Consider the following 14,417-nt stretch of genomic DNA (forward strand, 5'->3'; position numbering starts at 1 on the left):
CTGTTAGCTTCATCGGAGGCTGTCACCATTCTTTCCTGAGTCATCCCCAATTCTTAAAAACAAGGGTATAACGCGAATGTAAAATAGACAAAAAAAGCAACCCTAGCTCCTAATCTATTTCTGTCAGGGAAGACAATGAGCATTCTACTGTAACTCGGCTAGCCTAAAAAAATATCAGACCAGGGGCATCTTGGTGGCTCAGTCAGTTAAGCGTCTGACTTCGGCTCAGGTCATGAGCTCAGTCCATGGGTTTGAGCCCCACATCAGGCTCTGTACTGACAGCTTGAAGCCTGGAGCCTGCTTTGGATTCTGTGTCTCCCTCTCTCTCTGGCCCTCCTCTGCTCTCTCTCTGTCTCTCACAATAGATAGATAGATAGATAGATAGATAGATAGATAGATAGATAGAACTTTTAAAAAAACGTTTAGACTTAGTGCAGCGCACTGGAGGTTATACTAGTCCGCATGTGACTGCTGGATGCCCCCCTCCCACAAGCAAAATAGTGACTGTTGGTTTTGTTCATCACTCTACTCACCCACCCTGACCCCATAGTGCCTAGCACACTGTGGGTGCTATTTAAGTACTTTGCAACTGACTGGCTGAATGGCTTTACTTATTTATTTATTTATTTATTTTAATGAATCCATCCTTCATCATGTTCCTTGCCTCTAGGTTAACTTAGTATCTTGAAACTGAACAGAGAGGTTCAGTTGGCTCCATTTTAGGAGGCCTGAAATGCATACATTAGCTTCTACAGAATTTCAGTGTGTGGGCAAGAGATCGCTAGACCTGGACCCACTTAAAAACGGACTTCAAATTTCCCCTTAAAGCTTTCCAGTTTGTTCAGGAAAATCTAAGGGCTTCACTGGGTCTAAGCCAATGATCATCCTGTGATGTCTACTCACCCCACTTTTGCATCCGTGTCCTCTAACGTAACATCTCCTCTCTCTAAAACACATGCACTTACCTGAAACTGAATCTGACTGTGCTTTCATCATCTATCGTCTTGGTTAAAAATCTTCATGCCACTCTGAACGCTTCCCACACAAAGGCAATACTCCAGTGGCTCTGTTCTAGAGATGTTCAGTCCTCAGTATGGAGGCCCGGCCCTGCACCTTGCACTCTTAGGCTTCAAGGGGAAGGTCATAATCTGGGGTCGGCAAGAATGGGAGGATCACGACACGTCCAGAGGCCCATCTCTAGACAGAGAGTCTAGCGCGGCACTGATACGACGAGGTGGGTAACCAACCCTTACCCAGGTGTAGCAGGAGAAGGAGGGAGAACAGGGTACATTGGGCTAAAGTGGTGACTTGGAGAACCTGACCTTCCTTGTCCACAAAACTAATCTCAGATCTTCGGTCCAAAAATGGTAACTTCTTTAGTGGTTCTGGTAGCCTTTCATTTTGGAATACAGAGCTGCCATTCCACAAAGCCAATCCAAGGATGAATGAACACAATCGCAATCACATGATTTGTTTACCAAAAAAAAATAAAATAAAAAATTAGCTTTACAATCAGTTATATAAGAAAGCCAGAAAATCTACAGAGAAAAATTAAAACTTGCCTTTTATATTTTGAAACATACTTGTTGAAAAGGGCACTTCTTATTTTTATTTGTGCAAGATGTTTTTAAAAGTTACGGAGATGTGCAAGACATAACACAATGCAATAACGCAAGAAGCAACCACGTACTGTACCTTTACTTCAGCAAATCATGTGCTGTCTGATAATCTCTGGATCATCCTCTGGTTTGTTTGATTTTTTCCTCACAGCAAAGCTAAAAAGCTGGTTTTTCATGTGGCTTTGCAGCAAGTTAGCTTTTAATGAACTAGTCCTCGCTATGTTTTTCTTAGCACGTTGACTCAATTCCATGCTTGAAAGCAACAATTCATTTGGACAACTGAAGTGTATGGGATTTTATTCTAATATCACAAAGTGAAAAACTAGGATAGTCTCATGGGCATATTGCTGCAGCCAAGTGTGATTCATGAAGCAATGACATTCTAGAATGGTTTCAAATCTTGCTATGTCCAAGGCTAATGGAATATGATGTAATCAATGGGGGCAGGGGGAGACTGAACCCCATTCCTGACTTTGTATCAATGCCAATAAAATTAGCAATCGTCCAACAGAATCATGCGGACAGAAGAGAGTGTTCATCACTTTACATAAAATTTAAGTGATATCCAAGAAATGAAATGCAATACAGTTGTCCCTGATAGATCAATGGCAGAGCTTTTGAGAAACCCAAGTTTGGTGGTTTGGGGTCTGCTCATGATCCTCAAAGGTGACCAAGAGGGAGTCCGATGGGCCACTCTCACAAGAGGAAGATAAGGTGGGTGAGTCTCACTATATCCCCAGGCCTAGAGGCACAGGTCAGAGTACATCGCTAGTGAGGCAGCTGGCTATTGGTAGCGTTTCCACATATAACAGATTTTTGTGTCCTTACCTTTCCTCCGCAGAATTCTTTTCCACCCCTGAAAGAAAGGCTATTTTGACAGCAGTTTGGAATTTCTTTTGCTGCACCAAAAAAAGTGGGTAATAATGGAATGATGAAATGATGAGGTTTATTTCATGTTGAAATGGAGATGTTTCCCATTTTCTAGGGAGGGAACGAGGTTGTGGCATGCGCAGGGGGGGGCATCCAATTTATATTCCTAGATTTATTTGAATGAAATTAATATTTAAATAGTTTGCAATCCCTTGAAGTCACAGAGCGCCCTGGGATAGAAAAAAAACGTACCCCAGAACTTTAAAGCTTTTCACTAAGAATCTGCAAAACAGATCACCCACACAGTGATAACTCAGAATTGATTTTCTTAAAATGTTGCTTCTGTCTAACCTTATTGATAATAACAAATACAAGGAAACCTTTAGCAATAAGGAAGTCTTTTCGATGCACCAGGCAAAGCTTTCCAAGTCATCTGCCTATTCCAGGGTCCTTTCAAAAAGTCTAGGCTGACTCGTATGGAACAAAAGCCTCACCTGGGACTTCAGGAGAGAATCTTGCAGAGTGTCGAGACACAAAAAGTTTCAGTTCTTGGTCCAGGTTGCATTCAATCAGGTTTGTGTCCCATGATCGGATTCCTAAGGAGGGAGAAGAGAATTGACAGAGTTCCAGTTAGTCATTTCAGCGTGGTTTGGAAAACATCACTGTGACATTTCTCAGGCGGTAAGGGAGGATGTGGAAACTTCTTTTCTGAAGAGCTTGCTGGCTAGCAGTGGATGCCCACAAAAAGAGAGGGCTGGGGAGGTCTCTGTCCTAGGCCACAAGAGAGGGATAACTAGCAGTGTGGATTGAACTTGTGCCCCTCATAAAACGTAAATGCAGCTTTTCTGGGAGGGTAAAGAAAACAGTTATTAGGAAAATGACAGGCTTTACTCTAGGGAGGGGATGAATAGAAAGGACAGGAAGATGGTAAGTTCTGTAGCAGTTAAGAGGCCAACGGATAGATAATCTCAACCTTTCCCATGGTCCCCTTGTAGGTGGCAAGAAAATGTAGAAAGAGGGTGTGGGGAAGTGGGAATTCAAGTCCAGGTCTTTGTTTTTCAAATGGGACTTTCTGCAGTGTGCATATGCAGTTTGTGTGCACATATGGTTTCTTTTCTCTACCCCCCTCATTTTGACTTGAGTTTCCCAACTCCTAGATATCAATCCAAAATTTGTGTGATCTGTCATAAGACTGGACCCCAGTCTTAAAGACTTCACCTCTCTGTCCTCTCCGCCTGATTTTATCGGACAAGCTTAGTGGGGTAGTTCTTTGGAAGCCGGGGTAAGAGCAACTTGGATGCACTACCTCCTTCATCTCCTCCTCTTCCTGTCTTTCTGAAGGGGGTGACCAGAGGGAGGGGGGCCCAGAGGACACAGAAGAAACGAGAACTGGGGACCAAGCCAGGAAAAACTGGGAAACCAAAAAACTCTGGAATGTGTGTGTTTGTTTGTTTTTATGTATTTTTATACTTTCCCAAATAGGTAGCTCAGGGCAGAGCCATTATGTAGTATCCATGATTGTACCCTTGCATGGAGCACCTTCAATTGCCAGGAACAAACCTCTGGGACAGCAGTCATTAACTGCATACCTTCTAAAAGCAGGGTCTTGACCCTCTAGGTAAAATACAGATGATGAGCTATCTCTAAATAAACACCAGGTCATTTAATCATTTTTGCTGGTCATTAGTCATTCAAACAGACGTGGGGGTATAAATGGCAGTGCATTATTTAAACACCTGTATATCCTTAATGCTTATCTGTATTTACCCCCATTTATATCTTGTTCAGTCTTACCTTGCAAAGAAACTATGTATGTGTGTGTGTGTGTATACATATATACACACACACAACATACATACATACATATACATATGTATATGTGTATCTTGTATTCATGCAAACGTATCACACAAAGATTCTGAAAACTCACTTGACTGCACATCTAGACTATCTTCAGATTATACACCAAGCATCTTTCTACTATAAGGAATATTTTCATAGATGGCTGTCCACTGAATAGAGGCAGACATTTATCATACAATAAATGGGATGAATTCAGGTGTGGAAGAGTTAACATTCCTAAAGAGAGGCTAAATTATAAGGGAGAATTTTATGGGTCTCCCTGGAAACATCAACAGCCTCAGCTTGCATTTGTGCTAATGGAGTATTTAAATGTTAACACGAAAGGCATGTTGAGATTTTGCAGATCTTTTTGGTGCAGAAATGATAAATGGGTTCTTTTTGTTTCACAGAAAGCTTGACAAGTTGAGAGGCCAGAATTCATTAGAATATTTTACTTCAATGTATACACTATATACTCGGCTAGTATGAACAACTGTCTAGCTCCTGTCTGAGCTGCTTAATTAGTAATTGTTAAGTGGATTCTCTTTGCTCCAGGTCTGAGCTCCACTTTGCCTCCCGGCTTGTCAAGCTGGGTCACTAAGTTAATAAGGAGACATATGTATTTAAATTAAATTCATATGATTCTTCTGCCTTTGTTCTAGGTTATGTCCAAATTGCTACATCATTTGAATGACTTCATCTTGGGTTTTAGGTAGACTTGCTGTTACATTGTTGTTTGCCATTTTCCCTTTGGCTTCAATTAACTCGTCATGACACGTGCAATTAAATGTTTGCTTGGTATTTCATAAACTCCTAGCTGTATGATTTATAATTTAGCAAGGAAAAACAAAACAAAACAGAAAGACCGGTTAGAAGTTAATTTTTAAATTACACTAGGAAACAGTTCATAAAAATAATATTTCTCATTTTTACAACGCCAATGAAACAAAAACTTTAAGGTTCTCTTTTCAAAGGAGCAATTTCTAGCCAAATTAAGCCTTAACAATGTATAAGTCACTACTACCACTTACAAAATAAAGGCTACAATGGATTTGAAGGTTATTTTAATTGGAAAGGAAAATTTGGGAACAAGAACACTTAATATCCCAGTTTTAGAAATAACATACTTTGTAATTACTTTGTACCTTCTACTGGATAATACTAGTAAAGAGAAACAGTATTTCTGAAAGAAGGTTCACATTGCATTGAGTAGATTTGTATATCTTCACTCTGGGCCTAAGATGAAGCCAACAGTGGGCCCTCTAAAGTTCATAGGACAGAAAAATATCTTCTTTCTTTTATTTATTTATTTTTTTATTAAATTTTTAAAATGTTTTATTTATTTCTGAGAAAGAGAGAAAGACAGCATGAGTTGGGGGGGGGTTTCAGAGAGAGAGAGGGAGATACCGAATCTGAGCTCTGAGCTGTCCACACAGAGCCCGATGCGGGGCTTGAACCCATGGACCATGAGATCATGACCTGAGCCAAAGTCAGATGCTTAACCAACTGAGCCACCCAGGCGCCCCACATCTTTTTTTGCTCTTGCTACATTCTTCCATCCCTGAATTCCTGGTAGGAGGGCTAGGAGGGTGCTGATAAAGAGTTTCAGAAGAGGCTTTCAGAAGCAAGTCATCCTGGTCTCTCATGGATACTATGGAGGCCAAGATCAATTCCTAGCCTTTTTTATAAAAATGCCCCCAAATGCTCCAGCTCAAACTTCCCAAAGCCTTTACATCCCCAGCACTCTATGAAGATTGTGCCCCTTGCTGGCTTACCTAAGTTGGGGCAGAACAGAACTACCAAATGGAGGTCAACCTCCATTTATTAAACTTCTGGGCCCAGAGGACATCTGTCACTCCTGGGAAGCTGGCCTATGGCTAAGCACCTTGAGAACTCTCCCACCTAATCTGGGGCTGTTGCCCAGCCATGGAAGAGGGTACCATCACTGTCTTCAGGCCAGTCCTCCAGCCAAGGTAACTGAGGGTAACAAATGATCTTTCCATCTCAGTTCTCTGAATCCAGGGGAAAGCAGTGCACAAAAGGGAGACTAAAGTGCACATAAAACTTACAGATGGAAAAGGGAGAAATGAAAGGTTGTGTGTGTTGTGCTGGGGGAGGGGGGGTGGAGAGGGGAGGTAGAGAGGGGTGGGTGTACGTTCATTACCGGACAAGACAGGGTGAACAATGAGGAACCACTTCCCCTTACTTTATACAGGTTATATCTTGCCAAGTTAGCAATCGTGTAAGCATTTTACATCATTATTTAATAAAGTCAACAATTTTTAAAAAGCACCTCCCATGTAAAGACTAAAATCTGTATTCCTAAAAGAGACAATAAATTGGAAAAAAAATGACAATTCAATACATGTTGAAATGGCACATGAGTTCTAGCTGACAGTTATTTGTGCTTTGAAAGTTGATTTTCTTTCTATGAACTTTTTTTAGTTGATCCCTCTGATCCATAGTCTTTTGAATATTTTTTTGCTAGTACCTAAATGATAAACCTAACTATAAGATTCTATTTGTAAAACTATGCTAAAAAGTGATCGGAAGACAGATTTGAATCATAAACTAAAGAAACACAAATTTTTGAAAAAAAGATAGGGGCTCCTGGGTGACTCAATCAGTTAAGCGTCCGACTTCGGCTCAGGTCATGATCTTGCAGTTCGTGGTTTCAAGCTCTGCATGGGGCTCTGTGCTGACAGCTCAGAGCCTGGAGCCTGCTTCCGATTCTGTTTCTCCCTCTCTCTCTGCCCCTCCCCTGTTCACACTGTCTCTCAAAAATGAATAAACGTTTAAAAAAAGATAAATTCAAGGTTTATTTCTCAAAGTTTTCCTATTTTTTCCCCTTGACCAAACTTTCAATTGGCTTTTTTCTTTTTTTTAAGCCAACAACTTGATGTTCATAATATATATGTTGTGTATAATGCAGAAAATACCTCTCATAGAAGTCATCACTTCAAAGCATTGGTGATAAATCATTTAGGTCTTCTGATAGCATCCCACATTGGAAACAAATAAAAGATGTGATTTATGACCATTATTGGTCTAAAAGTTAGAACTTATTTTAAAAAGTAAGCCTTTAGAGAAGATTAAGCATGAATCATCAATCTAATGACCTTAAGTTTGGGGACTGGCTTGGATTTCTGCATGGATCACAGAACCCTTACTAGATAATACCAATTAAGCTGTACAAGCAGAAATCCATCTGCCTTTTGACTTTGAAAAGCATAAAGATGAACATAATAAATTTAACACTCCACAACATTTATTCTAACCTCCACCATGTGTTGGTTTTTCCCTGTAAAAATAAAATGAAAACTAAACCTCACATGTTTCCTGGGTTCTTAATTAATTCTCTCAGCCATCTTGAACTGAAAACAATCAATAAAGTAACATCACACAATTACAATATCAGCTAAACTTACATCTAAAAATTCAGGGCAGTAGATGTTACACACACAGATCTTTTTATACATGTGTATAAACAAATCTTGCTGATTCCCAATGTTAACTAGTGGAAAGTTAGACTATTTCACAGTAATTGAAAGCACCAAACTGACACTTAGTATGCCTTCTATGTCTTGATTCCTGTAAAGCAATAAAATGAAGCAGCACAAACTCCTTTCACAAGGCTCTAGAATTCAGTTCACAAGGTATGGATGCATGTAGTCTATGTTCTTAAATGAACTGGAGAAGTGTGGCTCTGCTAAAAATGGCAATGGCTATTAAGTCTAAGTTGGGGGCTAATTAGGAAGAGGGTGAAATAGGTGCCCAGGAAGGCATGTGGTGGTAGCAACAGTGGTCCAGCATAAAACTGCGTAACTAACAAAATGAAGCTAGACTGTCCAAGTGTTTCAGACTTGAAAAGAAATGACCAAACCTTACATGGTACATTTTGAATACAGTTGACAAAATGAGGTACCATCTCTCTTCCTCAGTTTCAAAAAGCATTTCCTAAGCAGACACATCGGGATGTTCAGGCCTGTGAATTTACTGTATTACCACCATCTTCCAACAGATTTTATTTTCTAGGCTCCCCAAAGAACGCTCAGTAACCAGGGGGCAAAATTGCAAGTCACCACGGTCTCCAAATCCACAGAGCCTCAGTTTAAGACGAAAGGGGAGAAAGGGGAAAAAGGAAGCAAGCGTAACAAATGCTGAACTGCATTGCCAGCCAGCAGCGCACAATCCAAGCCGAACCCCCTGGAGCATCTCCATCTCGCTTCACACAACGCGGCCCGCAGGCACCAGCGACAACAGCAGTGGTATCAGAGTGACCTCTGGAGGAGGCCCAGCTGGGACCTGCAGGCGGAGGCAGCAGCGTGTCAGGCACAGGGAAACAGAGCCAGCCTGCCCTGTTGCTAAGTCATCCCAGCCTGTCTGAAAAGCTAGCGGAGCAGTGCCACTTAGTACCGCCAGGCCCTGTAGCTTGAGCTGCATCCGAGATCCCAGGACCCAGGAGAGCAATCTCCAGAGGAGAAGCAGCATCTGTTACTGCAAGTGAGGAAATGGCTCTGCTCCCCCACTTGATTGATTGTTAATGGGATCAATACAGCCATTTTGGAGGAGTTTTGTGCAGAAACCTGACCAAATCGGGGAGTTACAAATCAGGAAGGCACAGTGATTGAGAAGAGACCATAAGGGGGCTTCTGGGATTCCAGTAATGTCCGTTTCTGGATCTGGATGACACAGATGTGTTCATTTTGTGAAAATTCACTGAGCTCCTCATTTAGGATTTGTGGCTTTTCCTCTCTACGTATTATTTCAATAATTTTTTCATTTTAACGTCAAAAAGACAATTCTGAACTTTTTTACTGCATGCTACTAGTGTGAAAAGGAGTAAAGACAGCACTTCATAGCAGTACTTGGAGGCATCTTTTTCCACAAACAGAAGAGGACTGAGTAACCCCCCCATCCCCCCCCCCAGGAATGGGGTACTGAAAGGGTGACCGGCAGAATAACAAAGCAGGAAAATAACTGTGGTCGAATGTGATTGCTGAAACACCTCCCTGCATGGGGTGCTGCCCACAAGTGGATGACAAAGACTAGCTGGGAAAAAACGTGTCTGATCTTCCTCTGATGTTGGCTTGCCCTGCACTAGCATCATGACAGGGCCAGAAAAACAGTGGCAGTGCAATGCTGGCACTTGTGTCACTTGTGAATGACGTGACCTTGAGCGGATCCTCTTATGGGTCCTGCCTCTCTGGGTCCCCATCTCTAAAATGGGGGTGATGGTGCCTCTCCCGGCACCACATTGGGTGGTTATGAAAATCTTATAGATAGCAAGCCACCTCCTAACGGATTATTCCCCGGCAATGGTGTGGACAGTAATTGTTTTTTACCCAAAGTCATTGATTCATAGAGCAGCCACACCCAAAGTCAGTACGTATAAAATTTTCCAAGGAGAAAATGCGCAAACCAAGATCAGATTAAAGGCCTATCGTTGAAAATGAAGGGGTTTTTGAGATGCTCAAATAAGGCATTTCAGTACTGAATCTCTTATTCTTGACTTTTTTTCCGAATAAAATAACACGACTGCATTCTGCTCCTTTTTTTTTTTTTTAAGCTGAAAGGAAAAAAATCAGTGCTTTAAAGTTAAACAAAAGAACCAGGTCTGCAACTCCAGGCCCCACCCTGCAGCCTTTTGTTCTGGGGACAAGGAGCCGTTTCCAAATGCAGAGGGAGAAAACAAGCGCTAATTTTTTCATCGAAAATAAGGTCTTTCTTTCGTCTTTGGGGGGGGGGCGCCGGGAGCGGGGAGCGAAGGCTGCGTGAACGCCCTTTGTCCGCCTCGGGCTGCCGTAGAGACCGCAGTGCGGACTGCACCACGCCCACCAGCCGGTGTCTCCAGGCAGAAACGCTTCAGCACCACCCCAAGAGAATAGAGCGCGGGCAGGGGCTGCGCAGGGACCTGGCGACGTCTGTCACGGACGAGGGGGAGGTCTGGGACACAGGAGGGGAAAGCAGAGGCTGAGACCAGAGGTGCCTGCTCGGGAGGACTTAGAGCGCAACAAAGCAGGGCTGAGGGAGAGGTGGGGGTACGCAGCACCAAGCCCGGGGCCCTGGCGAAGCGCACGCCCGGCAGACCGCGCCCGATGGGGGCGCCGCAGTGCGGGGGGCAGGTGCGGCGGGCAGAGGGGGGNCTGCGTTCGCGGGGGGCGGGGGGGGGACGGGCGTGGCCCCAGGACTAGCCTAGTCATCGCAAGTAAAGAACAGATCGGGAGGTTTTAAGCCCGAAAAAGCATTTCTCTGGGACTGAGGTGGCTGTGTTGAGAATGATTCCCATGCGGGCCCTGGCACATGGTGCTTCAGCCTCGGATCTGTCCGCAAAGGGAAGAGGGGAGTCCCCGCATTTTGCGGGTGACAGAGGAGGACTGAATGGGGTGTCTGCATCAACTCCCCACCCCCGCTTGCTCCCTGCGGTTTGGGCTTTATTGTGGCCGCCGCTCCTCTGACACCTGCATTTCATTTAGCAGGAGAGGCGGTGGCCAGCCAGGATCTGCAGACCTAGCCTGATGACAAATCCCTCAAGGTTAGGAGAGACTCTTCCACTGGGTCCCAAATCTAATAATTCACATTTTTCTCCCAAGTGAGCCCAGGAAAGAGTCCGGACTGAGTGCGGGAGGTGGAGGGGAGAGGTGGGGGTGCGGGGCGCGCCAGAGGAGGAGGGCAGCCGTCGCGCCCTGGGTGGGGTCGCGTTTGCCAGTCTCCTCGAGCGCGTCCCCTGGGGACGCAGGGCCTCTTACCGAGTTCGATGTTGCCGATGGCGCGCCGTAGGTGCTCCTCGGTCACGATTTCGCCGACGACCACCAGCAGGTAGAACTTGCTGTCGAGGAAGCGATGCGACAGGCTGGGCGAGGTGGATGCCGCCGGGTTGGCAATGCTGCCGGACGGCTCCGGCTNAGCCGGGAGGAGGAGGAAGAGGAGGAGGAAAGGACCACCCGGCACATCCTCACGCGGTGGCTGCCTCCGCTCTTCCAGCCTTTGGCCCAGGGCTGATGTCATCTGCAGCAAATCATCTCGCCCGCGGCCCGGAAGCTGGAGGAAAGAGGTGTGCGGACAATGGTCAGGGCAGGGCCGCGAGTCAAGGGCCTGGGGGACCCTAAGGGCCCCCGCTGCAGCGGTGAAGGGAGAAAACACTCCCCATCTACACCCCCCACACACCCATTGCTGCAGGCACCCACCCCGCTTGTGCCGGAGCACGGGATGGGTTTCCATTATCACCGTGGAGATATTTACCTTGTACGAGGTGCACAAGTCAGGCCTCTGACTAGTGTCCCCGCCTGTGATGAAACCAGATTCTCAGGTGCTGTGGGAGCACAGCGGGCGTAGTGCTGAGGGTACGCCGCCCAGGAAGATGGAACCTGTCTTTTCTTTGACCTTGTGGACTTGAGAAGACGTATTTACCAATATTTACCACCTTGACTTAATACATCAAAAATGCAAAACGTATGCCTAGTATTGTTCAGGCTTTGGACACTACTCTGCCAAGTCCCAAAGGTAAAAAATAAAAAGTACTGGCTTCATGGTACTCACGGAAAAGAAGAGGAATACAGATGCATTTTTCTAGATACAGATTTCTTTTCTTAATATGCCGAACAGATAGCATCAGGCATAACAAAGAGTAAAGAGAAGATACTGTCTTTACCCCAGCAGGATTGCAGTGACTATAATGTACTTTCAGTTCCCTAGGGAACACACAGGCAAAATTATTTCATGTGACAATGCTGTCTTTAAAAATATATGTAGCATTGGGAATCTTTACTGCCTTTGTGTTTAGAACACATTAAAATGTTTAAAGGCAGCCCATCTACAGCCATTTCTCACAGATCTACTGAATATAGCTTCTGTCCCAGGAAAGGAGTCATGGTGGTAAAGAAGGGACAAAATCTACCTACTATTAAAGACTGAGAGATTAGAGACTTAAGAAAGAGGACTGGATGGAAATTAGGCTGGTCAGTATAGTTTTTAACACTAGAAAGCATATTAGTAAAAAAAAAAAAAAAAAAATCACCTGGATATGCTAAGATTTCCAAATTAGCCCATTGTCTTACCTATTAACCAACATGACTTATTGGTGATACACTCTGTGCTCTTAGCTCTTTCCTGACACCAGGGCATGAGAGACCTGGTAGGCAGCCAAAGGCTATGATTCCTTTCTCATGCCAGTCTGATCACTGGGGAATAAGATACCATCTGGCCCATAGCAGTTGAAGTCTGTGACAAGCTCACTGGTGAGCCACATTCACCAGTGAACAGTGACAATGAGTCCCCAGGTGAGAGAGTAACAGATCGCTTCTTGGTCTAGAGAAGGCGTTCACCTTCTGTTAGGGAGGTAAAGGCAGCACCAAAGCCCATAATTGGGAGGTGGGTTCTGGTAAGGAACATTGTTTCCCAGAGGTCAGCTATTGGAGTCCGCCATAATCTATTGATTATCCTCCCTCTCTCTGAACCACCATTACTTTAATTTATGTAATAATTATCTTTGGGTCTATTCCTTTTACTTGGGTTTATTTGTTAATGAAGTTCTTTGCTCCCATATAAATGGTAACACTAATAAGACTTGTAAATAGGAGGTATACCTAGGAATAAACGTAATGAAAATAAGATAATGTGATGTAACTTCTGCTATACACTGTTATTTGAAGACTCTGACCCTGAAGTGTACTCTCTCTAGGTTAAAAACAGAGATTAGCAAGTGTCAGAGAGGTGTGAAGATACACTACTACCTAACTGAGTTGTTCGCCATGTCATAACAGAAGGTTGCATGGAAATAGCAGAAGAGCTTTATTACGGTGTGAGTCAGCCCAATTAAATGCCATGACCATGAACCACCAAAGTCATCACCCAGACTTTGAAAAATAGAAACATAATGACAGAAAACAGACTAGAGATGCTGACTGGTACTATACAGCTTTGTAACTTTGGGCAAGTGACTTCTGCTGCTTGATCTTTGGCCTCTTCATTAATATACTGGAGAGAATAATATCTTTATAAATGTGTGGGTAACTTTGTAAGAAAGGTGTAAATACCTAATACTGTGATTGAAATAATAAGCATTTAAGGCATGGTTGATGAATATACCTGTTTTGTCCCAGTTTGCTGGACAATGGAGTAAAACCATTCTCACAAAATGTGTAGGCAAAGGGCATCTGGGTGGCTCAGTCAGTTAAGCGTGTGACTCTTGATTTTGGCTCAAGTCATGATCTCACAGCTCGTGAGTTCAAGCCCCACATCAGGCTCTGTGCTGACATTGTAGAACCTGCTTGGGATTCTCTGTCTCCCTCTATCTTTGCGCCTCTCTCTCTCTCTCTCTGTCTCCTCTCTCAGTATCTCTCTCTCAAAATTAAATAAACATTTTTAAAAATGTGCAGGTGACATCAAGCTGGGCATAACTACCAATGCCTCTGAACGGAGAATAGAATGTTAAGTAACACTACAAACTAGAAAAGTAGTCCCCACCCATCCCATCTCTTTTAAAAATGAAAGTCTAAACCATATATATATATATATATGGCTATATGGTTTTATATTTATATATATATATAAGGGTGCCTGGGTGGCTCATTTGGTTGAGCATCCAACTTCAGCTCAGGTTATGACCTCAAGGTTTGTGAGTTCAAGCCCCACATCAGGCTCTGTGCTGATGGCTCACAGCCTGGAATCTGCTTCAGATTCTGTGTCTTCCTCTCTCTGCCCCTCCCCTACTGGCGCTCTGCCTCTCCTTCAAAAATAAACATTAAAAAACATTTTAATGCTATTTTATATATGTATACATATATATATATCCTTCCTACCTCTTTTAGATAAACAACATATGTACACACAACTTTCCTATCTTGCTTTTTTCACTTAGTATATCCTAGAGATAAGTTCGTAACAGTATAGATTAATATTTCTCATCCCTTTTATCGCTGCATGGTAACGCATTGTCTTTACTATAATTCATTTAACCAGTCCATTATTGATTGGCATCACTGAACCATTTCCAGTTTAATTTGTATCATAAACAATAGTTATAATTGTTGTTTTGTCCTGTGTAGTAGCAATGGTCATCTGACTTGCTTCAAAATATCCAGTGGG

General features: G+C 43.5%; 1 protein-coding gene across 1 annotated transcript in view; it reads right to left on the bottom strand.

Moving 5' to 3' along the window:
* MAP1B (microtubule associated protein 1B) overlaps positions 1-11,158 on the bottom strand; it is a 96,055-nt gene extending 84,897 nt beyond the window's left edge. Inside the window, exons 1-2 of the mRNA XM_077759969.1 lie at positions 11,081-11,158; positions 2,984-3,085 (exon numbers count right to left, since the gene is read on the bottom strand). The gene's annotated coding sequence lies outside the window, so the exon portion shown is untranslated. The remainder of the gene's footprint in view (positions 1-2,983; positions 3,086-11,080) is intronic.
* Between the last annotated feature and the right edge of the window lie 3,259 nt (positions 11,159-14,417).

Source organism: Crocuta crocuta, unplaced genomic scaffold (genome assembly GCF_008692635.1).
Source record: "Crocuta crocuta isolate KB4526 unplaced genomic scaffold, BGI_CrCroc_1.0 scaffold503, whole genome shotgun sequence".
In the NCBI taxonomy this organism is placed as follows: domain Eukaryota; kingdom Metazoa; phylum Chordata; class Mammalia; order Carnivora; family Hyaenidae; genus Crocuta; species Crocuta crocuta.